Source organism: Podarcis filfolensis, assembly GCF_964270895.1.
Source record: "Podarcis filfolensis genome assembly, chromosome: 10".
NCBI classification, from domain to species: domain Eukaryota; kingdom Metazoa; phylum Chordata; class Lepidosauria; order Squamata; family Lacertidae; genus Podarcis; species Podarcis filfolensis.
Window position 1 is genome coordinate 43341661 of NC_139612.1, and position 26465 is coordinate 43368125.

The 26465-nt window shown below is 41.2% G+C and overlaps 1 protein-coding gene and 1 long non-coding RNA gene across 16 annotated transcripts in view; one reads left to right on the top strand and one right to left on the bottom strand.

Moving 5' to 3' along the window:
* GRIN2B (glutamate ionotropic receptor NMDA type subunit 2B) overlaps positions 1-26465 on the bottom strand; it is a 291546-nt gene that overhangs the window by 161526 nt on the left and 103555 nt on the right. The window lies entirely within an intron of this gene.
* Positions 1-26465, top strand: part of LOC310743531 — a 53304-nt gene that overhangs the window by 1395 nt on the left and 25444 nt on the right. For 3 of the 4 annotated variants that reach the window (XR_014539066.1, XR_014539067.1, XR_014539068.1), the window contains exon 2: positions 16055-16144. This is a non-coding gene — a long non-coding RNA (uncharacterized lncRNA). Of the gene's footprint in view, positions 1-16054; positions 16145-16227; positions 16853-26465 lie in introns of those variants that run through there. The other variant, XR_014539069.1, reaches the window with a different exon arrangement.

A 26465-nucleotide genomic window follows, 5' to 3' on the forward strand; every position in this document is an offset into this window, starting at 1 on the left:
GGGTCTGACTCTAATTTAAACAACATTTCAGAAAGGAGGAATATATGGCTGCCAAGTCTGCAAAATGATAATGTCATGGCAATTACATAAATTGAATTCCAGAAGAGTGATGCTCCTAGCTACCATTTCTGTCCTAATCCCTCTCTAGTCTTGCTGGTGACCAAAAGAATAATATTTGGTGCTATGAGACTCTACTTGAGTTCCTAAGATCAGCCTAGCACTCCTGATGTCAGTGCCTGATTGACAATGCAGCAATACCAATAGACCCTATTAAGTGACCATCCTATGCACAGTTTTTGCAACAGTAATAACTCAGGTTGAAGTTAGGCTTACTGAAAAATATGGTATATTCAAACTAGAACAAAGAATAGATCCATCTGTCAACCAAACTGAAAACCTTGATGGTCACAGGGAAGACCATCTCCTGCTCTGGAGGGTAGGACTCAAACCAATGGGTTCAAGTTATAAGAAAGGCGATTCCGACTAAACACCAGGAAGAACTTTCTGACAGTAAGAGCTGTTCAACAGTGGAGTGGTCTCTTTCGGCAGGTTGTGGACTCTTCTTCATTGGAGGTTTTTAAGCAGAGGTTGGATGGCCATCTGTTATAGATGCTTTAGCTGAAATACCTGCACTGCAGGGAGGTGGACTAAATGACTTTTGGGGTTCCCTCCAACTCTACAATTCTATGATTCTATGACATTTATTTAAAGAAGCCACATATAAGAAAAAAGACAGGCTTTTAAAAAAACAACAAAGTGTTTTGTCACAGATTGTATTAGCACAAGTAGAGTAGTGACTTAGGTGATGAATACAGTGAAGGGTAGCGTGAGGCAACATGTAAAAGTCTGTATTCTAAAGAGTTGCTTCTTTTTTGTATGGTTGCATGCCACCCCAGTCTCTGAGTGGTGATTCCTGGGGTTCCAGGCGCTCACCCAGGGTTCATGTTTCCTTTCAGGAATGAGGCACAGTGAAGACTGCAGTGTCTTTATAGCATATGGCTTATTTACACACCTATATACAACCTGAGTCTTCAGTGGAGGGGTTCACAGCACTAACACCCCAAAAGGGTCTTTTTTTCTCCCATACTCACAGCCTTGGATTCAAATGGGTATCAAATATCCTGCTCTCTAACGTTGCTCTCCCTCACTCTATCTCTAGCCTGCTGCTTTCCTTCTAGGTCACATCTCTCCTCCTCTCTACTCTAAACTCTTGCATTATCTGTTGAGGGAGGAGGGCCCACCAATTTGATGTCTAGCACAAGCCCTTTATTCTCATAATGGAGAGGCTAGCCTGGCTTAATTAGCTGTTAAAACTTGCTGAATCCAGGGATTAGAAGTGTCTAGTAACCAGTTTAAACACCCCAAGCCTTGATTAAATTCTAACACTTGCTGGACCCAGGAATATAGAGGTCTGGCACCCACAAACTCATAACAGTACCAAAGCTACGCAAAGCATTGAAATTCCATTCTGAGAAGTAGCAAGCAGCAAAACCTGGTTTCTATAGCACTGCCATGGAAACGTCTCACTGTGAATCTGTGCCTTCAGGCCCCTTTGCAACTAAAGCATATTTCTTCCCCAACACCCACCTCCACATCACATGCCCACCCCCTCCAAATGATTAAAGGGTATGGTATACTCTGGCAAAAAAGGGCTGGACTAGCTCCTTCCTGGCTATTGATACAGAATGGTGTCTTCAAACCACAATAAAGGAATAAATGTCTCTCCATTTAGGAAACCTTTTATTTTACCTAACAATTTATTAAGGAACAGACCCAATAATCTTATGCAAGGGATCTTTTGAAATGCCTTTTTTTTTTTCTTGGAATGATGTCTTCCAAAACTGAAGTTAACTATCAGAATGTAGAACTAAGTCCTCTTAATCTACTGTTTTGTCTGTTATCTCATGGCTCCTTCCTCCACCTTGGACTACTCTGACTCTCTTTCCCCTCCTGGCTCCTGCCTTGTGGGTGGCGTCAAATCCTATAAATCACTGATCCCCTCTCCTGGGTCACTCTCCCAGTCCCTGCCTCTGCCCCACACTCTTCAGAGTCCTGCCAGTCCCTGACACAAGCCACTCAAAGTGTGTTGCTCTTCCTCTTTCCAACTTGCCTCAGGCACACCTTGCTCACAGGTCCTCCTCTAGAAAACATGAATCCCACTTTTGACACCAGTGTTGCATTCCACCCCAATCTCTGAGCACTGCAAAATTCTAGGGGTTCCTGGTTCTTATCCCAGGATTCAGTTTCCTCCGAATGAGGGACAGCAGAGACTATGGTGTCTTTAGGATATATGGTTTATTTACACATATAAAAATCCTGAGCCTAAGATGGAGAGGCTCACAGCATTAGCATCCCAAGAGGGTCTTGCTTCTCCCATAGCCACAGCCTTGGATTCCAGCAGAAATCAGGCATGGCTCTGTCTCAGATTTCAGCCTTCTACTTCTCGTTTGTAGCTCACACATCCAACTCTCAACTCTGCTCTTTGTCTTTCTAGCTACCAGCAAGTTGACTGAAGGGGACCCACCTATTTTCCATATGGCACAGAGCCACTTCCTTTGTTACCTTATAGGCCCATATTTAGAGGGCCATTACCTCACTAGGAAGCTAACCTGGCTATTCCAAGAATTGAATCCGTGCTTGATCCAGGAATCAGAATAGGTCTCAGGCATACAGCCCACCCCCACAAAACTCATAACCAAATATTTCAAGGGATTAATGGGAACTTAATTACTGATTTTCCGACTTACTGTAAATATATTTGTGTTGGTATTGTAGTTGTAGGAGCCATTTCATGCATTTTAATTAACAAGCCTAGTATGGGAGTACTGATGCATACATAATTTCATAAATATTAGTTAAGTGTAAATTTCATAATCTCCAAAATGTTAGCTTTATGGTCCCCAGAATAAGTGACTGTCTGGCCAGAAAGCAGCAAAGGAAAAAACACATCTTTAGTAGAACATGGGGCAACAGAAAACACTTAATATTAATCAATGCACTGTCAGGGTGTAATCAGACAGCAGGTTCTCATATTTGGGTCAGTGCTTTAGTACTAAACCACAAGCACTGGAAGAGTTCCTGGGAACCAGACCAAACTGTTCTCACAGGAGTTTGCATCCTACCACTTTGAAATTGGTTGTGCAGTCGAGCTCTGGAACTTTGATATGTTCATGCCAGGCATCAACATGAGCTGAAGCTAATAACACATAACCACTGCATGTGCACTAGAAATACAATGACTGGCAACTCCCTGTGTAGGTATGCAAGTTAAATCCACTCATACATACCAATGAACACATCCAACCAACTTCTGTCCTTAATTTCTAATAGAATAAGCTTATGCAAATAGCTTAACTGATTTCTCATTTGCTTCTTTACATTTTTCTCCTTGAAATATGTGGACTTCACTTTTCTTTGCCCTAAAAAAACTCATCTTTTTCCCCACCCATGTGGAGTTTTGATCCTGAAATTGACATCTCTCTGTTAAACTCCAGAACCTGCAGGAAGTCAGCATCTAATCCGAATCAAGCAACAGTTTGCATTTTACGATGCTGGAAACTAACGACATGACTGGGGCATCCAGGACTGTTTATTCACGTATGTGCCCATTTATATGTATAGTAGCGGATGGAGTCTAATTTCCCTCCCAAAATTCCGTGCATTCACCCACACATATGGTGTAAAAATTCAGTCCCCATCCCATCTCCACTTCATACAATAAGAGGGCAGATTTGTGAACAGACGTAGCCCCATTACATCTAGTTTGGACCTTGAAATCCCCTAAACACAACCTTTATTTTTCTTTATATAAAATGACTAGCAAATAGAAATTGAAACTTTAATGCTGTATAAGACACTGTAGTTGATCTACCTGTTTACAGAGTCTCTTCTGTGATTTGTTTAAAATGTGGGGGGAAGTGAGAGGGCTATGGTTCAGCAATAGAGCACGTAGTTTGGGTGCCAAAAGTTGCATGTTTAGTTCCCTGCATCTCCAGGTAGGGCTTGGGGAGACTCTAGTCTGAAATCTTAGGGAGCCACTGCTAGCATAGACAGTAATGAGCTAGATGGAACAATAATCTGATTCAGTATAAAGCAGCTTTCTACGTCCTTTTAACTAGAATTGTACGTCCTTCAACTATTGACTGTCTTTCCTCCAGACTGCTAAGATTCTCTGGCCATGACTCAAAATTACACTAATACGTTGCGAAGATCCTATAGCATCTATCAACTGATGCACGGTCATTATAAAGGGCCGTCTACTAATGCTGATGGAAATGTCCAGGAAAGCAATGTAGTCAGGATTTTAATATTCAGCAAGGATTACAAGAACGCTGACCTGTTTGAATGGATCTGCTCTTCGAATCATTTTATTTACTTTTCCTGTCTTCTTGAGAGATGCGCCTTTAAAAATGTTTATTTGAATTTTGTCCATTCCTGGAGAAAAACACATTGCTTTTAATGCTTTTGCTTATCCATCCCTCAGTTCTTACTTCCAAGCAAAGTGAACTAGTTGCAGGCATCTGAGCAAGACTCAGGATGATGCTATTCCTAATCTTTAGTATGTTTTCCAGAAGGCTTTCATCATTTGTTTGTATTAAACTGGTGGAAGGGAATGGATCGTACTATATAGGAGGAAATATATTACATTATAGAGGGATAAGGAAATGGGCATGTATGAACAAAACAATCCATACTTTGCTCTGATGTCGGGATTGTAATCAAGTACACTTGAGTACATTCCTGAAAGTTCGGGATTTAAATCTCATATCCAGCAGCTGTTTCCAAGGTCACAAATGGCTCCCAAATCCTGCAGATTTCCTGCAGGAAATCCAGGTGAACATTGATCAAATGCATTCATGTCACTGGCATGGGGAATAGCTCACTGACAGCTGCCACCAGTCAGAATAGACAGCAGTAGAATAGTAGCCTGGGTCTGTAATGCAGCTTTACCGTCGTAGGACACAGACACTCATGTTCTGTGGGCACACTCAAGTCAACAGTACCAGAGTGCTTTTAGCTTCCTCCTGTGGACTCTGCATGTACATGGAAAATGCTAAATGAGATTTCCAAATCCCAGCAAATTATTTAGGAGAGATACGTGAGTAGAAGACAATGGAATAATGATGATGCATTGTACAAACAGAATAAAAAGAGAAATGCCTGCCTAGAGACTTATAATTCAAAAGACTTGAAAGGCAAGAAGACAAGATTTTATCTTTTTTTTAAAAAAAAGCCATGTATATTTTCAGTTCTAATTTAAGTGCTCCTCCACACACACAAAAAAACACCTAATAAAACATTCCCATGAAGGAAACTGTTACATCATCATCAGCCTGATGAAAAAGATGGCTTGGGATTAACTTTGAGCCACTTCCAACATAATGTTCTGTGCTCACAGAATGACTTTTAAAAGCAATTGGATGAGCGCCTCCATTTGGAAATGTTACACGGGGACTACAACATTCCTCAGATGGATTAATGAACATGCTCATCAGTTTCTGTCAGGTTCTGTTCACAGTTTGCTCAGGGATGGGGTGGGGAATGTGACTGCCTAATTCACATGTAACATTGCCACGTGCAGGCACTGTGACTCCGATAAAAGAGATTGCATAACAGGAAAGTTAAAAAAGCATAGTTGTGAACCAGGGTCTCTCCCATATGACCTATTTATTGAACATTCGTTCTGATTTGTTTGCCCCCACACTTTTCAGGGCATTTCCCCATCACTTTCCTTATCACAAAAACAATAATTGGGGTGGGGGAAAATAAATGGGTATGTTGCACAAGAGTGTCAAACCAACTTTAACTACACAACCTAAATTAGCTGGTATGGGATTGAATCCCACCCAAAACTACTGACAGGTCTGGAAGTGTCTCAGGAGGTCTCTTGTTCAAATCTCAGCTCAGGCATAAATTCACTCAGTGATAGTAGCAAGCCACTATCTCTCCAGCCCAATCTTCCGTCTATAATATGAGGATGATGACAGTGCTGGCATATATTATACCACTGTATTGATTACTAAGATAATGCAGATAAAGCACTTCAAACACTTAAGGAAGGTGCTATGTAAATATTGTTGTTCTTCAGATTCTATCAATAAGCCCTTAATCTGTGTTGCCAAGGTTGTTGTTGTTTTTTTTTCAAGTCCCCAAACCATTTTAGGATTGGCACTTAAATGCTAAATAATCCCCTGCAATTTCTTGGAAACAGTGCTATCCACAAATTTCCCTGCTGTACCAGTTTTTCTATTTGCTTCTTTTCCTCTCCAACTCTTATCCTCCCGTCTCTCACTTACAGGTGTTTTTAAGCTCACATTTCCCACTTGCTACTACTTCTTCCATTCATGTTCAGCCCTGTAGTTTACCAGCTTGCAAATTCCAGAGAACGCACAGGGCCACAACACAAAACAGCAAGGACAGAATGAAAACATCTCTGGAATGACAGGAAGAGATTAAACTAAAATGAGAAACGACCAGAAAGTCACTCCTGAATCCCAGGCCACTTCATTATTGTGGTTGTCCCTGCATGCCAGCTGGGACAGAAAGTCAAGGTAGCAACGTATTGCAAGGAAAAGCTATTTTCAGTGTACTTCAAGCACAGCTTTAATGATGAAGCACTGGAAATCTTGTAAGAAAAGTCTGTTCCTGGCTGTTTTCCAACCTGTCTTCAAATCAGAAAGGTCTGACTAAGCATCTAAACTTTTGGAACTGGCTCACCAAATCTATGGAGATTAGCTCATCACTGCAAGCAGCAGTAGGAGCACTTGGGTTGGATAAACCCCGTAAGAAGAATTTCCACTTCTCCTGCAGTCAGAGGTCTCGGATTTTGTCTTTATCATCCCATTCAGTCCCTTTCTTTCCTTTTCATCACATGCTTCAGTGCAAGGGGGGGGTCAGGAAAGGAATTGTGCCGCATTTGTTTTCCTGACATTCTTCAGGGCCAATGCTAAAGTTTCTTCAGTGATGCAGCTGCTCTCTTCCACATCTTGCTGAGTGAACCCTGCTCTAAGCAATGTGCTTTTCCCTCCCTGAAGGTGGGAGTGTGTAAGATATTATTCCACTGCAGCTGCATGAGCAGCCCTGGCATGCCATCAGGAAGGAAACATTAGCAAAAGGCACTGATGATGTCAGAACAAAGATTATGTCAGCCATAGCTTCTCACAAAAGAAAGGCCAACATCACTTTAGGTTTTGGCATTCACACAAAAATCAACTCCTAAGTATATAACGATTCCACTGCACCTGCCCCAATTTTGCAACCTGAATACTCAAGTTCTGTACATAATACACCCATATGCTTATTTTTACATGAATGTGCTGCATCAGAACCAGTTCAAATCTGATTTGAGGCTTATGAATCCACTTGAAGGATGAAGAGCGGACACTGGGCTTAAGCCAAGAACCGAACAAGCATTGTCCATGAGAACCAGCAATGGGTGCAAGCCATGGGGTTTTGACTATGACAGCCAGATGCTAGACCATGCCAGAAACAACTCATAGACAAAACAGTAGTACCCATTTGGCAGCTCAACATCTACATCCTTAACAACCAAATGGCATGTGATGCTAAACATGTTATTAGCAACCACATCTTAAGGGTTTTCTTATTTAATACTAGGCATGGAGTAGGTCTGGTTTCCATCAAGTCTGCAGTGCACAGAGATTGGTAACTTTTCTCTTCTCAGCTGCAATCCTGGGCAAAAATAACCCCATGCATGCTACAATTGGTTTTTGTCCCTAAGGCTAACAATAATAGAGGAGGAGCAATGTCGGTGGGGCTGCAGCTGGGGAGGGAAAAGTTAAGGCAAGCCTTCCCACCCATCAACAGTACAGTCTCATTGGAGGCCAGGGGTTGCAAGTCCTTAATTTTAAAATTTTGCCATAAAGCTTGCTTTTTTCCTTTCCTTTTTCTTTTTTTGAACCATCATCAGCCTAGGCTGAGAAGGGATATGCAAGTTTGTTTTATGGCAAATATTAAAAAGTAACTATTATCAAGAGGTTTTCTCTACCAACTCACTTGTCATTGTTTTCTAAGTCCTACCCTTTTTGAAAAATGGAGATTAGAGAATAGAGGATTGGGAATGAGCGCTCTGGCGGGCTTGAGTGTGAGGAAAGGGGGGTCCTACTTTGGGTGAGATGGGGAAAGAATATTTTAGTGGTAAATTAATTGAAAGAGAATTGATTTGTGGGAATCTAGGTGGGAAAATAATTTCAAGTAAGTTAACCAATGGGGAAATTATTGGAGTTTGGTTATTTGTACTCAGATCCTACTTCTTTATTCTGTTATTCTGTGGCCTCTCTCAACTTCACTAGTTAGCCTTCAGTACCATGTATGGGGTACATCAGCAAATGCAGAATCAGAGGAGTGGTTCAGTGAAGTTCTGTGTACTCAGTTTGTGGTCTTGGCATGTTATTTCTCTCCATTTATCTCCTTGTCAGGCAATCTGTTTCCAATAGTGACCAGCCCAAGGCCTGAGGGTGTTTACACAGGGCAGGAGGGCAGGAGCACCCCTCTGTTTTTTACTCAGCTATTGTGCAAAAAACAATATCTGTCTTCCATGGGCAGAGCTGCTCTAGAGCAAGCAGAACAGACTTTAGTTGTGTGGACCAGAGGGATGGGAAGGGTGGATGGAACATTTAGCATTCCCATTTTTGGGCATCGCCAACTACCCCTAGTCCACTGATCTATTTACCAGATACTATGTGAAAAAGAATACCTTTGGTCTCACAGAAAATAAACAGTCCAGGATGCAGTTCTGAATTCTCCATTTTTTTCTAAATAAGCCCCTGGTTCTTGCAGTGCTCTGATCACAAGGGGGCTGGTTCATCACTTCCACAAGTTCAATACAGGACAAGTAAATTTAAATTACATAGTGTGAAATTTGGCACAGCTGCCTGTTTTGGCACAAGATTCATGGAAATTAATGCAGACTCATAAAATATTGTCCTTTTCAAGGGGTGAGAGGAAAAATTGGTAACATTCTCAGCTATAGCATCATTTTTTTAAAAAAGAAAATAGTAAAGGAGAGAGATAAGACAAGAGGAAAGCTCATGTAGAAAAAAAGCAGCAGGAACATGTCCTAATTTGGAACGACAGCCCTCATTGCCATGGCAACTCTGAATCACCCCACAGCATAAAGAACTGGCTATTTGTGGTGTTAAATGGTTGAACTTCTAGAAGAGGGGGGAAATGGGATTATGCAGTGAAAGATTATAGTACCAACTGGTTTCTTTCTTGCAGATTTTCTAGTCCATTTTATCATGGGAAATGTTTATGTCCAGGAATCCATGTTACACACATTTTCTATCACTCAAAGGGCAAGCTATTCTGGCTTGTCAGTCCCTGGGCAGTACGCTGAAATCAAAGAGGACTGAATGAAGTGTTAGAAGAAGCAAACACCCAGTTTCTCTTACTAACACAATTCTCAGCAAGTGAATTCAAGGAGACCATAGAGTGGACAGATATTGAGAACCAGCGACATTTAATGAAGTTATCAGAAACAGTTCCCTCACATTCATCACTGATCAGCAAAATATTGCCAATAACCATGTAAAGAATCAGTAGAAATAATACAGTGGATGTGTAAGTTATAGAACTGGATTCAAAAATATAAATACCACCTATCTCAATGAAAACAACGGTCAGAGACTTGCCTCTAAAAAGGATCTGTACAAAATGCAAACAATGAAATAGGCAAGAAAACATAAAGGAAATGTCTTATACTGGTCACATTCAGATAACTCTTCAAACCACAAATAGAGAACCTGTGGACCTCCAGATATTGTTTATTATTGTTGTTTATTGTTTATATTTTATTGTTTATTGTTTATATTGTTTATTATTGTTGTTGATTAAGGTATACAGACTCATTGTTAAAACCGTGTTTATGGAAGACAATCTTACTCGGCTACGAGTGATCGCCAAAGAAGAAGAAGATTGTTAGATTACAACTCCCATCATATTTCACCATTGGACATGCTGACTGGGTCTCATGGGACTTGCAGTGCAATATCCTCCAGCACTATAGCTTGGAGGATAGAGAGCAGTTGAGAGGGAAAGGATTAGAAGCTTCTGCTTATACTTAAGGTAAACCATAGATTGCCATTTTGCCCAAATTATAATTTGCCCTAAAACTATAATTGAAACATGATGTGGGCTCCTGATTTCTGACCAAGCTACAGTTTGCATTTGGAAAGAAATAGTGATGGTGCTTTCCTGTGAATTAGAAGCAGAAGATTCTAATATCCTCCACTATCATGTGGGAGAAGACAAAAGGCACAAGGGGATGCGAGAGCCTCTGGTTTGATTTTGAAACAAGCTATAGTTTTGGGTTATGTCTAAATGGGGCCATTGAGTAAACATTAGGTTTCTTTAGCCAAGTACTGTGCCTAGGACTTTCCAAAATCTAACAGAATCTCCCAACTATTCTACAGTGGTACCTTGGGTTACAGACGCTTCAGGTTACAGGCTCCGCTAACCCAGAAATAGTACCTCGGGTTAAGAACTTTGCTTCAGGATGAAAACAGAAATCGCGCAGCAGCAGCGGGAGGCCCCATTAGCTAAAGTGGTACCTCAAGTTAAGTACTTAATTCGTTCCGGAGGTCCATTCTTAACCTGAAACTGTTCTTAACCTGAAGCACCACTTTAGCTAATGGGGCCTGCTGCTGCTGCCACGCTGCCGGAGCACAATTTCTGTTCTCATCCTGAAGCAAAGTTCTTAACCCGAGGTACTATTTCTGGGTTAGCAGAGTCTGTAACCTGAAGCGTATGTAACCTGAAGCGTATATAACCTGAGGTACCACTGTACTGCAATTCTTTTAACTAAAGAGGTCTGGGCTTGAAACTGGGACCATCTACATGCAATGTGTCTTCTCCAACAGTGAGTTAGTCCTTCAGAACTACACTAATAGGATACTTCATTTTTCACTTTGAGATTCTGATGGATCCTGTCTGCATAGAACCATACAGATGTCAGCTGTGAGTATTTTAGCTGGCTCCTACTAATATTCCTGATTTTCACAAATATCTCTAGCCCATTTTAAATCTGATTATATTACTGGCTATCAGCTCAATCATTGTTCCACTGGTGAGCTGTGCACAGAACCAAAACACCCCCTTTCTTGTTTTAGATCTGATGTGCATTAATTTCAGTAGGATCTCTCTGGTTCTTATATTAACCAGAATAAGCAGCTCTTCTACTGTCATTGTTATTCAAAACCACACAGAAATGCTTTTATTTTATTTCCTCTTTCCTGCTTGTTTTCTGTTACACTGAGAGCCAGTGTGGTGTAGTGGTTAAGAGTGGTAGTCTCGTAATCTGGGGAACCGGGTTCACGTCTCCGCTCCTCCACATGCAGCTGCTGGGTGACCTTGGGCCAGTGACACTTCTCTGAAGTCTCTCAGCCCCACTCACCTCACAGAGTGTTTGTTGTGGGGGAGGAAGGGAAAGGAGAATGTTAGCCGCTTTGAGACTCCTTAAAGGGAGTGAAAGGCGGGATATCAAATCCAAACTCTTCTTCTTCTTCTTCTAAGGCATCCTCTCCCTGTATGGAAGTCTTACATACCCATGGTTATTACAGTTTCTTTTTCTGAACCTTTTTCCAGTTTCCTACTGTATTTGTTTTGAGATGAGGTAGCTAGAGCTGTTTATAGTACTCCAACAGTGAACAGAATGTCACCGATCTCCAGCATCAGAAATTATTTCAGTGACACAACAGACAACTGTGTCAGTGCTAGAAGCAAGCAGAGTGGGTGCTGAAATCAATCATCTGGTCCAAGTGGGAGCGAGGGAAAGGGAGAGAGGAGGGGAGGAAGGACTGTTCGCTAAAACTCACACAATGCATATTTTATTGCTCTGAGAGCAAGATTCGTCCCTCTGGTCATTAATTAATTATTCAAATATTGCCTTAAAAACTCTGTTTGCTTTAGCCCATGAATGACACTAAACATTACTCTTACTTTCTCTGCCCCATGATGCTTCCTCTATCCCCCTCACCAACTTTCACTCTGAACCTCCCTGGGGCTGCGACTGCAAGACTTGCTGCTGCAAGCTTTATTAAATGATGCCAGGGGAGACTGAAGTGTGGAACAAATAAAACTTTACTTAACACAGTAAAACACTACAACTGATCCTAAAATGGCTGCTGTCATTCCCTGCTCCTCTTCTTGCATTATTACTTCCCTACATGCAGAACAATCTGCTTCCTACTACATCTCCCTCTATGTGTGCACATTGATTTTGTGTGTGAGAGAGACACACACACAAAAATTGTATCTGGTACACCTTATTCCAGCACTCTATGTGTCAGCACTGGTCCACCTGCTTGAGGTGGTAGACGAACCCAAATGTCTACCTGAGTTCCACCATAACCAACAACCGTTCCATGAACACTGAGCTGGACAAGTGTACTGGCAAGGCACCTAAGGCAATGGCTGTAGGTGCACTCTTCTACTGTCTCCTGTGATAGATGGGTGCCAACAACAACAATGATGCAGCCACAGGTTACCTCAGTGACCAAACCTTTCCTGGACTCACACAGGCACATAGGCTACAAACAGTTTCATTTGCTCACCTATGCCCTTGATAGAGCACCAGCAACTGTTACCTGTCTGCCTGCACTTGATATTTATTTAATGTTTGTACCCATCCTTGGATTCCTTGGAGTATATAATGCAAACATTTTCAAAAAATTGGCTCCTGTGGATTATGGTTTGTTTCCTCCATCACTGATTTTACAGAGATGAATAAATGGAATTATGTATGGCCCAACATGCTTACCAATATTTATTTTCCTATTTGAGCACAGATTATTTATTTTTTTGACTGTGCAATAGGTGAGCCTTTCCGCCACAACAATACAGCACCTAATCTTGCGGGGAAATGGTTCACAGATTCAGTTCCATTCAGCTACTTTTGTTAGCTACTCTTTAACTGTCTGGAAACAATTTCATGGATTTACATCCAGTAAAACTCAGTAATCTTATAAACCTTATATCTGTCAAAAGTTGCACTGAATGTACAGAACCTAGAACTTCTGTCATTCATCTGTTTTTCCCAAAAAATCACTACTGGTATCAAGAACTATAAATAGTTCTTTCCCTGCTAACTTACAGGTGATTTCTTCAGTGAAATGACAAATGAAAATATTTCTTGTTCATACTTTTCATATCCAAACATATGCTCATCTGACCTTGCATATGCATGTCCATAATTGTACAACTACTGAACTGACCTACTCTCTAGATTCTTCTGGATTATAACCTTCAGTTTTTCTATGTGATTCATTTCCTTTTGGATTTGCTCCTTTAGTCAGGACTAGCTGGTGTGATGGGGCAGAACCACCTACCCAACACCAGCATCCACTGCAGCTTATCAGGACAGGGCAGGTGGAGCTGTGCAGGAGCACCAGCAGAAGGAGGAGATTGGCTCTGCCCTTGTGCCTGCACAGACCTCCCCATCCAGGTGAACTGCAGCAATGCTGGGTGAAGATGGTAGCTTAGCCATCACACCAACTGCTCCTAGTGCCACTGGACTCTTTATCCCTCAATGCACTGAAAACTTACACATTCAACTACTTTAAAAGAATATAAAATAGACATTCATGGCGGTTAGTACATATATTAGGTAAAGGTAAAGGGACCCCTGACCATTAGGTCCAGTCGTGACCGCATCTGGGGTTGTGGTGCGAGGGAGCCAGCGTACAGCTTCCGGGTCATGTGGCCAGCATGACTAAGCTGCTTCTGGTGAACCAGAGCAGCGCACAGAAACACCATTTACCTTCCCACCGGAGCAGTACCTATTTATCTACTTGCACTTTGATGTGCTTTCGAACTGCTAGGTTGGCAGGAGCTGGGACCGAGCAACGGGAGCTCACCCCGTCGCGGGGATTCAAACCTCCGACCTTCTGATCGGCAAGTCCTAGGCTCTGTGGTTTAACCCACAGTGCCACCCGCGTCCCTAGTACATATATTAGGCTCTACTCAAAAACTAAAATTTTAAGAAAATGAAACTTTTATGATGCGAGTATATTTTTGAAATGTGAAGTGTATATCTCTATAATAAATTTGTGTTATTAAAAAGCAGCTTTAAAAATATGTAGCATGATATTAGAAAACAGTTTGCTCTTTTTGAGAGTTCCAATACAAGTTGATGTATGTGGACATTCAGAATATTTTAAGGTAAGATATGGGTGTTGATAGACCTATTGCATTACAGGTGGTTGTTGTTTTAGATTTTGAAGCAATTTTGTCCTTGAGGCTACTCTATTCTAAATAGCTCTTTGCAACATATGAATACTGTAGTAGTAGCAGCAGCAGCAGCAGCAGCAGCAGCATAAAGCTTAAAATAAACTGAGCACTTCACAGAACTGAGTACTTCACATCCCTGCTCAGAGGCTTGCGGACAAAAATGAGCAAGGTACAAGAGGGCAGGGGAACAGAAAGGGAGCTAAGGATGTACAAATGGGTAATTTATAAAGCACTTCAAGCTGATAAACCTTTTAATTTTTTTCATTTTATAATGATAAATCCAGGGGGGAGTATTAGAGAAGAAATAACAAGCTAAAAGGTTATATTTTAAGGAATTTTTAGATAGGCAACAATGGAAAGAGAATCCCAGTCTTGGGAAGAAGTAAAAGAAGCAACAAGAAAAGAGAGGGAGAGACTAAAGCAAGCAAATTTCTGTAAATTTAATGTGAATCATTTGTAGAAGTCTCAGATCTTAAATTGTCCTGGCAAAGAATATTATTATTATTATTACTATTATTATTATTATTATTATTATTATTATTATTATTATTATTACAGTACAGAGCTCTGGATATAAGAATCAGCATTGCAATGCATGTCTTTATTGTGAACCAAAATAAAACAAGGAAGTTTGAAGAAAAGACTGAAGATAATTCTACGTATAGTTGCTATCCTGAAATGATGAAAATGCTTGCCATGTTAAGAACTGAAGGAACAACATGTTCTAGGAAAACAACAGAGTATCCTATTCTGCACATGTTTAGTTACAGACGGAAGGATGAGATCTATTCATTGAACTATCTCGAGTAGATTTGTTTGATTTGTTTCAGAAGTTACTTTTAATTTTAGAAAAACCATCCTTCTGCACTCAGTGTATTTTTCAAATTACAGAAACTACATATCCAAGATGACAGTGATTAGTGGTGCTGCCTGAGAAATGCAGCTGAACAACATCTTCACAGCCTTGCCCTTTGCTGCATATGGCCCCTTCAACATTGGTTATTAGCAATAATTTAAGATATATCTCTCCCGCTAGCATGAACTAGAGGAACAGAAAAGAGAGAATAACTAACTAAAGCTCATGCTACTGCTAGTTAATAAAATGCCAATGTATTATTCAAGAGCGTGTCTATATTTTATAGCTGCTGCACAGAGGGAGCCGCCAGCTTGCTTCTGGCATTTTGGTAGCATAAGACACATTGCAACAGCTTCTTCCCACCCTCTGAGCATTGCAGACATACATCCGGGCAAACAGACATGGACGCAGGCAAATATACTGTTGTCATACGAATTTGGGGGACAGAGAGAAGATAGAAAATGGCTACAATACATTAGCACTGTTCCCAAATTGTGTCAGATCCTCACACCTATTCTGCTTGTTGCAATCTTAATTTCTTGATGATTTTCCCCTGCAGTTGGAAGCTGCTAGCCAGAACTACAATTTACTATACATCAGATTGGAAGAGATACCACAGAACATGATTGCCCACAAAGATACAAATAGTTGGGAAATTCAGTCTGTTGTTGCTCACTAGCCAATATATCCAAAGTTGTGTTTAGTGGTACACAAACAAGTATGGCTTCTGTCTCAAAGCTTCCTACACTTTTCCTCTTCAATACAGAATGTGGTTCATTTCCTTATTAATATCAATCATCAAAACAGAAATCATTTTGGGTGGTAAGCCAGGGTCAAGACCACCATCTCAATTTCCTTCCTCTGTCTTACCCTATAATCATTTCTTCCTCTTTAGTTTGCAGTTTAGTACTTTACCCAGCTACAAGTAAGACTACTGTCTCCTCTTGGCAGGGAAAGAGAAAGAAATTTCCATTCTTCAACGGAGCACTGGGAAAGAGTGGTGGCATCTTTGAGGCACCATCATGTTGCTAAGATACTAAGGTGAGCAGATACCAAAGTTTCCAGACTAAGCCCAAACATCAACACTGCTCAAACAGTAAAAAATGTATTGTACATTATTTTAGAAATAACCAGGAACAAAGAAAATGTTAAAGGAATTAACAATAGAAAGCCATCCTTGAGGTTTGAAGTTATCTAATTGACCTAGATCTCAGAATTGAGATTTATGGTTCAGACACTATTCCAGGAAAGCTACATCCACTGCACATCTCAAAGAACAGCAATCTACAGGTAAGAAAAAAAGACCCTTCCTCACACAGTGCTGTGAAGGCAGTAGTCAAATATAGCAGATGAAAAGCCAGTGCTATCCCTAGAGTCATTTCTTTCCTTTAGCCAGGTATGGGGAGCCTGTGGTGCTCCAGATGTTCTTGGATTACAACTCCCACCATCCCTGACAATTAGCCATACAGATTCCCCACCCCTCCCTTAAACCTCATGGTCCATACAGAAGACACAGAATGACAAAGCCCCAAACTCTGAAACCTTATAGGCAAAACTGACTAACCAGTACAGCACTTGGTTCCTTTAACAGTAGAATAGCAATGGGCTCTAGAGCAGATTGCAATAAGTAGACATTCTTCAAGTTTGGGAATAGGAGCCAGTGGACACAATATGGGTTCATAACAGCTTCACTGATCAAGAATTATTAAATGTGGACATACTGTACATGAAAAACAATTAGTCCTCTCTCTCTCTCTCTCGCTCTCGCTCTCTCTCTCACACACACAGGTTACTAGGACAGCACCTACCGTAAGATAAACACTTTGCCATCTCCTTGTTGCTGAGACAGAGCAACATGCACACAGAGATCCAACTGCTTAAACTGACAAACTACTGTATTGAGAGCAGAAAAAACCCTATAAAATAACCTGTGTCCAGGAAAGAATGACAAAATAACCTATGACATGTTCTCATGAAATTGCTTAGAGACAAAATTCTTCAGTAAAATCATGCTAACTTGCAATTTCCTTAAGTTCACCTAAGGAAAGGATGGCTCAAAGGTCTGTTAGAAACCACGTTCCATACTATGGTCTCCAGATAAATATAATCACTGTTATCTCCACTTCTGCATTTTTATACAGACCTTGTATAGTGCAGGTTATTGATACTAACAAAAAGTGTTAAGCAAAGAAGTAATAATAAAATTTAAAATTGGAAGAGAAACAACAGGAAAACAAACATTTAGAAGAGCAGGTACTGACATAATGAAACTGAGAAGCTTTTTAGATGGACTATGAAAATCACCATTTTGAATATTTAGTACTCTGCTATTTTCAGTTGTTTTACATGGATACTGCAGCTTTTATGTTTAATGTGGGATAATTCATTGTGTGTCTATGTTTGTAGTGTTTTAATTCTGTTGCTTTTGTCCCTTTATTGTATGCCACTTTGAATATGATTAGTCCTACAAAAATGTTATAGAAACGTTAATAAGAATAACAATGATATAAAAACCAGTTTTTAAACATGGCAGGATCCTATAGCATAAGGCCTGCAGGCAGTAGTTGGAAGGGTGAGAGGCTAGTATTTTATCCAAGTCAGGCTGAAGTCAGGATCCAGAACAAATGAGAGGGCAGAATTGGGTGTGTAGTAAGGTCAGATCTGGAACAACAAACACAGATCACAGGCCAGAGGCCAGAGGCAGGCATGTTACCAAGGTTGGACAAATGGCAAAATTCTAAATGAATGAATGAAGTATAGGAGGAGCAAGGTAAGGCACATACGTCCATATGGCTACTCTTTGACAAATTAGACTGAGGATGAAATCTGAGTTAGTTGTTTATATAAGATAAGGCATCTACTGGTTCCTCAGTTCACCTGGTGTAGCTGGACAGATGAGCTGCAGTACCTTTCTCTGACCATTATTTGGTTCATTTGGAATGAAAACTGTCATGGTAGCAACAGGAAGTAGGGGGCTTGGTCCCATGTCAGAAAACAGCAGAGCAATAGATTTAGATAAAATAATGCAACCAGCTATCTTGTGAAGTGGTGAGATCTTTGTCCTTGGATAGACACTACTTAGGGATATTTAGAAACATCCTGTCTTGGGGCAGGAATTTGGACTACATCATCTGTAGAGTGTCAACTCTGATTTGGTCATAATCATTCTGAGAAACAGCAAAGGCTAGCAAAAAGGTTATAATGTTAAGTTCCAGTCACATCTTTGGGCAACAATACAAAACTAGACAAACAGTAGGAGAGCTGATTTATATATTTCCATTTGGTGGGCAGAGACCTGGATATTATTGTGGTTTCCGATACATGGTTCTTGTGAAAAAAGCAGGATATTTAAACAAGCAATTCTGCCAAAGATATGTTAAGATTATGCTTGCTTATATCCAGAGAGAAGAAATGCCATGGTGTATCTGCAGCAGTACAACTGGATGCCTTCATCTGCCCTAGCTGCAACAAAACATCTCCCATATTGGTCTCTGTGGTGCTGTAACACTCCAATGGTTTGACTTCACCCCCAATGGTGCACTCTTCCGTTGTATCTCAGGACAGACAGATGCCAGCAATATCCAGATAAAGGAATGCATTTCCAGGCTACTGGAGTATGCACTCTCCAAAAGGCAAATCCTTCCCACCAAAGAAGCCCTTTATTGTAGCAGCGTAGTGTGGGTTGCCAGAGCCAAGGGCAGGCAAGTGTTGCACCCTCTTGGTGAACTGGGCAGCTGGGGTGGGAATGCGCACCAGGAGGGCATGCACGGAGGGTGAACAGAGCCAGAGCCGTCTTTCCCATTGGTGTTAGTGGTTCGTTGCACCAGGGCGCCGGCGTCTCAGGGGCGCCCTAGCTAGTGGGGGAGCTATGCGACTTTGCTGGCAGCCTCCCTTTCCCTGCACGACTGCCAGCTGAACCCCACCAACCATATGGCTGGCTGGTGGGTATGCAGCTTCCCTCCCAAGCCTCTGCCTCTGCTAAAGACAGCTCTGCTCCTGATCGTTGTTGTCCTCCTCCTGCTTCCTGGCAAAAGGTGGTGTGCAGCATTCCCAGGCTGCCTTCTCAGGTTCTCCGACACCGGAGAACATGTCCGCCAGCACGTTTTCCTGCTTGATCGCCGCCACCACGCCAGGGATTGGGGCAGTGGGGGAGGCAGAGGACATTTTCCACCACCCCCTCCCTTGTTTTGGAGTTGCCACTGGGGCGCCGGAGGGATCTTTGCACCACGGTGCCGGATATGCTTAAGACAGCCCTGAACAGAGTCCGCCTCCAACAGGCTCCTTGCCTGCTGCCCTCCATCCACCTGCCCACTAGACCAATGCGCTGCCTGTGCACCTGGGGCCACAGCCCTGCTGCCCCCCCCCATGCTACGTCTCTGCTTTACTGTCAAACAAAAGGGAAACTAGATCAAGGTGCCAATGTAACGGCAGATAGATTCTCCCCCTTACCTTCAAACCCTTTTTGGTGAGTAATGGCTATCTTATAGAGAGTGATTCTACAACAGCCACTCTTCTCCAACCTCTGAAATCAAAAGAATGGCCGCTGTCTATAGGAACCTAAGCTGCAACAAATATCTGATTAATCATTCCAGTGTCGTCAACATAATCACTGTAAGACACTCCTTCATATTAGAAAAGCCATTTCTGATAAGTTAGCGCAGGTGAGGTGGGCTATCAGTTGTTCCTTTCTCCCTTCCCCACATTCCCCCCTTTTCCTCCACTTAATCCCTTTTGCAATGACACTCTGCAGCAAGCAGATTGCCACCCAGGTTGAGCCTGTGATGCAAAGAACTGTGTTAACTGAGTAATTAAATCATTTCCGTAATTACTCTATAAGCTTATAAATAATTTAGACCTGCACATTCACAAAGAGAAGGGAATACAAAGAGGCATATGCAAAGAGAAGAGCCAGAAAGAAAGAAATGTTAGCATTTGTACAGCACTTCGCATTTTCAAAGCACTATGCAAACAGTAATTAAGGTAGTAAAAAGGAGAGAATGGCAGGCAGAACAGGGAGAGGCAGGGTGTGAGGAAGAGAAAAACCTTGTGCCACTTGTTTGTGTGAACCAGACTTCAGATTTACAGCTACAGGAGCTGATCTATTCTATTCAGGTCCAGGGCAGATTCAACGGATCTGTTTTTAAGATCTTTAATTTTCAGTTTAAATTAATTTATAATGCAACCCTATTCAAGTCTATGCATAAGTAAGTTCTATTAAGTTCAATGAGGATTATTCCCAGGAAAGTATATATAGGATTGCATCCTTATTCAGTCAACTTTATGAACATATTTTCCAAGCCTTTCGAATGATTTGATATATACCTAGGCACCTAGCGCCATTACTGGTATGATTAGATACTTGACTGAATATATTTTCATTTAAGGCAGCTTTCCCTGGGGTGTAACCCAGTTATTTATGGAATACCAATTGTATTACCTGCATAGATTGTTTTACTATTTTTATAATTTGTAAATACGGTTTTTTGTTTTTTAAGTTTATGGAAATTGTTTTACTATTTTTAGGACTCGTGTTTTATTCTGTTTTTGTCTTATGCACCACCTCAATGACTGTTAAAGTAGTCTATCAATTTGTTAGATAAATAAATAATAATAATAAATATATTATAGGCCAAGCTGTTTTCAGAAGCCCCTAGGCTTCAACATGTGTATAGTCACAAGATGGAAATAGCACAAGTGTGTTCAAACCAAGTTAATAGAAAAATATAAACTAGTTTGAGAAAGTATGAGAAGAGAGTAGTGTGAATTCAAAAGGAAGAAGTTCAAGAAAAATCACTGGTTCAGTTTCCATGGCTGTCAGCCTATTCTGGAGCCTTAAAAGTAATAACTCATCCTGAGGTACAAGCTATGACCTACAGAGCATTAGACGTGCATTCGTGACCAAGGTATCTGTAACGATATTGCTGAATACATGGTAAACCATGAACTATTACATATTTGGGCCAAGGTGCAAGGGATAGATTTGTAAGTCAGATTGCATAAGCTTGCCTCATATCTTGAAGTGCATAGGTCAAATCTTGCTGCTGACAATATAAAGAAAGCTTACACATGATTGTCAGTATTTATTATATGGTGCCCTTTTAGAAACTAGACATGTTCTTCCCGTCACATCTTTTGTTTCTTTCTCCCTCTTTCTTTCTTTCTCTCTCTCTCTCTCTCTCTCTCTCTCTCTCTCTGTGTGTGTGTGTGTGTGTGTGTGTGTTGTTGTAGATAGAAATAAACTTACGTGCACAGCTGAGGTATTCAACTGTGCATTGCTAAAGTTGATGCAGTGACATTCAGCAAGGCATTTGTGGAACTAGAGAGATTCCTGAGACAATGATTTCCAGAACTGGGCACTACACTCTGGACACAATGACTCTCTTAAGTTTATATCTTCTTTATTCCTTGTCATCCCATCCTGCATTCATCTTGCTTTCCCAGCCCATCCAACACTTTCTGGAGCTTCAGATGATAATTCGCATATGAAACCTTGACAAAGATGGCTTGGAGCACAGAAAGATGGCTTGGAGCACATCAGAGCACAGAAAGGAAAAGAATCATGTCTCCCTTTCTTTTGTAAATTGCCTCACAGGTTTTACATTTAATGAAACTTTCCCCCTTTGATCATACCAGATTCTCTTTACAACCTGCCCTTTCCACATATATTTCTGCATCTAGTAGTTTGCTCACCTTGCAGTTTCCTCTTATCTACCTCTCACCCACCCTGGTTGTGGCTCAGTTGGTCTCTGCAATGCAGTTTCTCATGCACTGTCCATTCCTATTTTGAAACAGCTTTACGTTCCAACAGAATATATTTTTCTCTGCGGGATTGCACTGTTCACCATGAAGAAACACATTCCACTAACCAGTCTAAATAATTGTTTTGTTTTTGTTCAATTTCATTTCTCTTATTGGCAATATTTTGCAGACTACCTTGACCATTTTAACCCATATTTTTACAATATATATATATATTTCCCTCAGTGACTTTTCATTCAAACAACAGTACACTGATCTAGTTTATCTGATCTCACCTCCTAGAAATACAGTAACACTACAAACTATCAGTTTATTCAGTGGTCAATATCAGCTGCTTCCTAGGGGAAAATACAAGGAGCCACAGAACAGTTAGTGAAATCATCCGTCACCTGCTGTTCAGAATAACAGAAAATCCAACAAAACATCCTTAATAGAAGAGAAAGGACTTTCTAAGTAGATAAAATGTTATGCTAAAGAATAAGCTTCTTTGTAATGTTAAGGCTGAACTGCTTTTATGACCTATAGATGAAGACTACCCAGAAGATAGTTCAGAAACTGTATCTGGGACAGATGGTAGAAGTTCAATAATTTCCAGGGTGGTGGTTTTGTTTTGCAAGTTCTTAGTAGTTTGGATCTACCATACCAAAAACTTATTGTTGTGCCTTGCTTCCTATCCTGAATTTTAACGTATGACTGACCTGGAGGGCTACACTGCATGGTGACAAACCATGTTCCTCTGTGCCTGATTTAGATGTGCATGTAGTGAAATAGTTATCCAAATAACACCCACACAAACACATATTACTGGCCGGATTGTGATAAGAAGCTTGTGGAAAGTCATCCTCCATGCCAATGGCTCACAGTAAACTACTCAGATGACTAGTTCAATCCCAGCAGATGAAAAATACCACAATACACTTGTTTAATAGTGAGAATATTCCACTTAAATATTCTATTTCTTCCTCAGTAATCCTTTTGGCTAGTAGATATTACTTACTATTATAGCCACAAGCCTATCATCTTCCCACTATCTTCCATTTTTAGGTGATGTATAGACAGACAGAGAGGTCATGTATCCACAGCAGTGACCAGAGGAGGAATGACTGCTGGGAAAAGGAGAGAGAGAAGAAATACCATGGTGTACCCGTAGCTGCGAAACCAGACACCTTCATCTGCCCCACTTGCATTAAAACATCTCTCCCATATTGGTTTCTACAGCCACTATAACTTTCCAACAGTTTGACTTTACCCTAAAGGGCACACTCTTCCATTGTTTCTAGAGACAAACAGTAGTCAATTCTCTTAGATTCTAGAATCCTTTCCTTCCAAACTAATAATGGGAGGGAGGCAAAGAGAGTGACTCTTTGAAAAACAATTGTGAGTTGCACATAAGGCATTGCATTTTATTGGGTCAGATCAACAGTATATCTAGCACTGATTTAAGTGCCAGTAGCTCTCTGAGATGTCAGGTAGAGGCCTTTCATGGCACAGATACTTTTCAGGAAGGGATGGCAGAAATTGAACCTGGAACCTTCTGAGTGCAAAGCTCTTCCACTTAGCTATGGCCTTGCAGTTACCAATGAATGATTTGAGGATCTAAGAAAGCAGGATAAGTCAATTTCACACTCTAGAGTTTCAATTTCAATTTGATGCTGATTTGGGGCAAAGAAAATATTGAATTAAATTAATTTAGATTGTTAGATTATAATAAAGGTTTGCCTATTCCACAATCAAGAATCTAATCTACTTGACCAGCTGCGGATAGTGCAAATTGATTTAATAAATGTGTGTGTGAAACACACATATTTAAAAGAAAATGTCATATAAAGCTTATTAGCAATAGCGGCAGCACAGCTCTTAAAGCGTTGGTCAATCTGGCTAAATAAGCAATTGTGAGATTAGATGTTTTCCCACATGCTCTTAGTGAGCAAATCTAGGCTCGAAAGACATTTTTAATAGAAGTGGTGTGGACTTAAACAACCTGAACCAATCAAGATTCATGGTTAGCTAAAGTTGCTGAGAGAGAGAGAGAGAGAGAGAGAGAGAGAGAGAGAGAGAGAGATGATGATGATGTTTATATATAATGGATATATTTCACAGTTTAGACACACAAGCACCAATAATTGCATTTCATTCCAAGTCAATTTAAAGGGCTAAGGAAGAAGTCCTATGTTTGAGGTGAGCAACGGGCAGCCTAGGAGCTACAACTGGCCTGTGGGTCCTTAGCATTGAACAGTGGCAATCAAACTGGTCAGACTGAATGCCACTAAAGGCTAAGCTTGAGAAGAGGCTCATTATTGCATTGCTTTCTTTTTATATTCCTGGCAGTTGGTAAGAAGAGTGAAATCCTGACTCTGCCCACCTGCAAGTCCCTGATCCTCTGCTGGAGATAGGTGGGCATTAAAAAGAGGATCATGGAATTGCAAACACATCATTTTTGGAATGAATATGTGCCTGTAGGGAAGGGCTGTAGTTCAGTGCTACAGCATCTGCTATGCATGCAGGAGATCCTAGGTTCACTCCCTGGAATTTCCAGGCACATCTGAGAGAGGCTCCTGTCAGAAACTCTGAAGAATCACTGCCAGTCAGTGAAGATACTACAGAGCTGGACAGACCCATTGTCTGACTTAGTATAAAGCACCATGTTGGGTAGCCTATCATTTAATCCAGGGCTATTTCCCCATCAGCTAGCCTCCATCACTGCCACCTCCTCCCTCCTTCCTCCTTCCTCCTGTTGAGGAATGAACCATCCAGCAGCCAGTTGTCTGAGAGGTTGGACAGTGTTCTTGAAGCTACTAACATGAGTTTGACCAAACTGGGAGGCAGTGGAAGACAGGAGTGCCTGGCATGCACTGGTCCATGGGGTCACGAAGAGTCGGACATGACTCTTCGTGACCCCATGGACCAGTGCATGCCAGGCACTCCTGTCTTCCACTGCCTCCCAGTTTGGTCAAACTCATGTTAGTAGCTTCGAGAACACTGTCCAACCATCTCGGCCTCTGTCATCCCCTTCTCCTTGTGCCCTCAATCTTTCCCAACATCAGGGTCTTTTCCAGGGAGTCTTCTCTTCTCATGAGGTGGCCAAAGTATTGGAGCCTCAGCTAGACAGCATCTCCAATACTAGACAGCATCTTAAAAAGCAGAGACATCACCTTGCTGATGAAGGTCTGTATAGTTAAACCTGTGGTTTTCCCAGTAGTGATGTATGGAAGTGAGAGCTGGACCATAAAGAAGGCTGATCGCCGAAGAATTGATGCTTTTGAATTATGGTGCTGGAGGAGACTCTTGAGAGTCCCATGGACTGCAAGAAGATCAAACCTATCCATTCTGAAGGAAATCAGCCCTGAGTGCTCACTGGAAGGACAGATCCTGAAGCTGAGGCACATGGATATAGGATGAAACAAAATTGAGGGAGGGGGACCAGCTACATTAGTGTCAGTGCCCCCAAAGCCCATCAGATGGATGCTTTGATACTTTAAGTGGAGACAATGCTGATAAAGCCTGGATGTCTGCTTAGTGAAGCCTTAACAATCACTTTTAAGCATCCAGTGGGTGATAAGAAGCAAGGGAAAACATTCTGACATTCCCCACTTAAACTTCTTATATATTTATGAAAGAGGTGATAGTATCCTTCGCTGACTCTCAGTTCTTTTATGTATCTGAATAAACTCAGCCAGATACTTAATAGCCTGAAAACATGAGATGATTCTGCAACAAGGCAGAGTGCATCCATCTTTCTCTCCAATTCTGTGACAGTGATGGAAGGAGTAGACTATGGTCCACAGCAGCAGTCAGGGGTGGTGCAATGTTAATAAATTGCTGCCACCACAAATAAGCAACCAAGGCAAGTGCATGCAGGCATGCATGGGGGGGGGGGAGGTTGGGTTCCAGGCCTTTACTGGCAGGTGTCATTTGGTAACACTTGATGCAGTGATAGTGAAGTCAGCACCATGTAGCCATAAAACTGCTCTGACCACAAGTATCTGCTCTTGGTCAGTCAACAATCACGTGCCTGCATTATTATTATTATTATTATTATTATTATTATTATTATTACTATTATTACTATTATTACTATTATTATTATTATTTATTAAATTTCTATACCACTCACTCTTCATTCAAAGTTCACAGGGTGGTTTGCAATATAAAAACACAGAAATGCATACTATAATGACAAACAAAACAATACCCCTCCACACATACACACAATTTAAAAAGCCATAGATTGTTTTATCAGCCCAAGGCCAGGGAGGAGAAGAACGTTTTCTCCCAGGCCCTAAAGATATGTAGTGAAGGCACCAGGAAACAGCTTTCATCTCTATCCCTAGCCCACCAGAGATAATTGACCAGCACAATCAGAGCGGTTGCTCTTATTATTGTACCATCCATGTGCATGGTGCTTTACAGAGTGCAATAGGATAGGTTCCTTGCCCTGAGGAGTTTACAAACTGTAATTTCACATGGGGAAAAGAATAGAGGAAGAGGAGGAAAGTGAAGGCAGGGGTAAACATATGTGATTATTCCAATCACACATATTTAGGCTTGGTTATAGACTCAAGGCTTATCCACACTTAGCTTTTCTCTGCTCTTCCCAGGCACG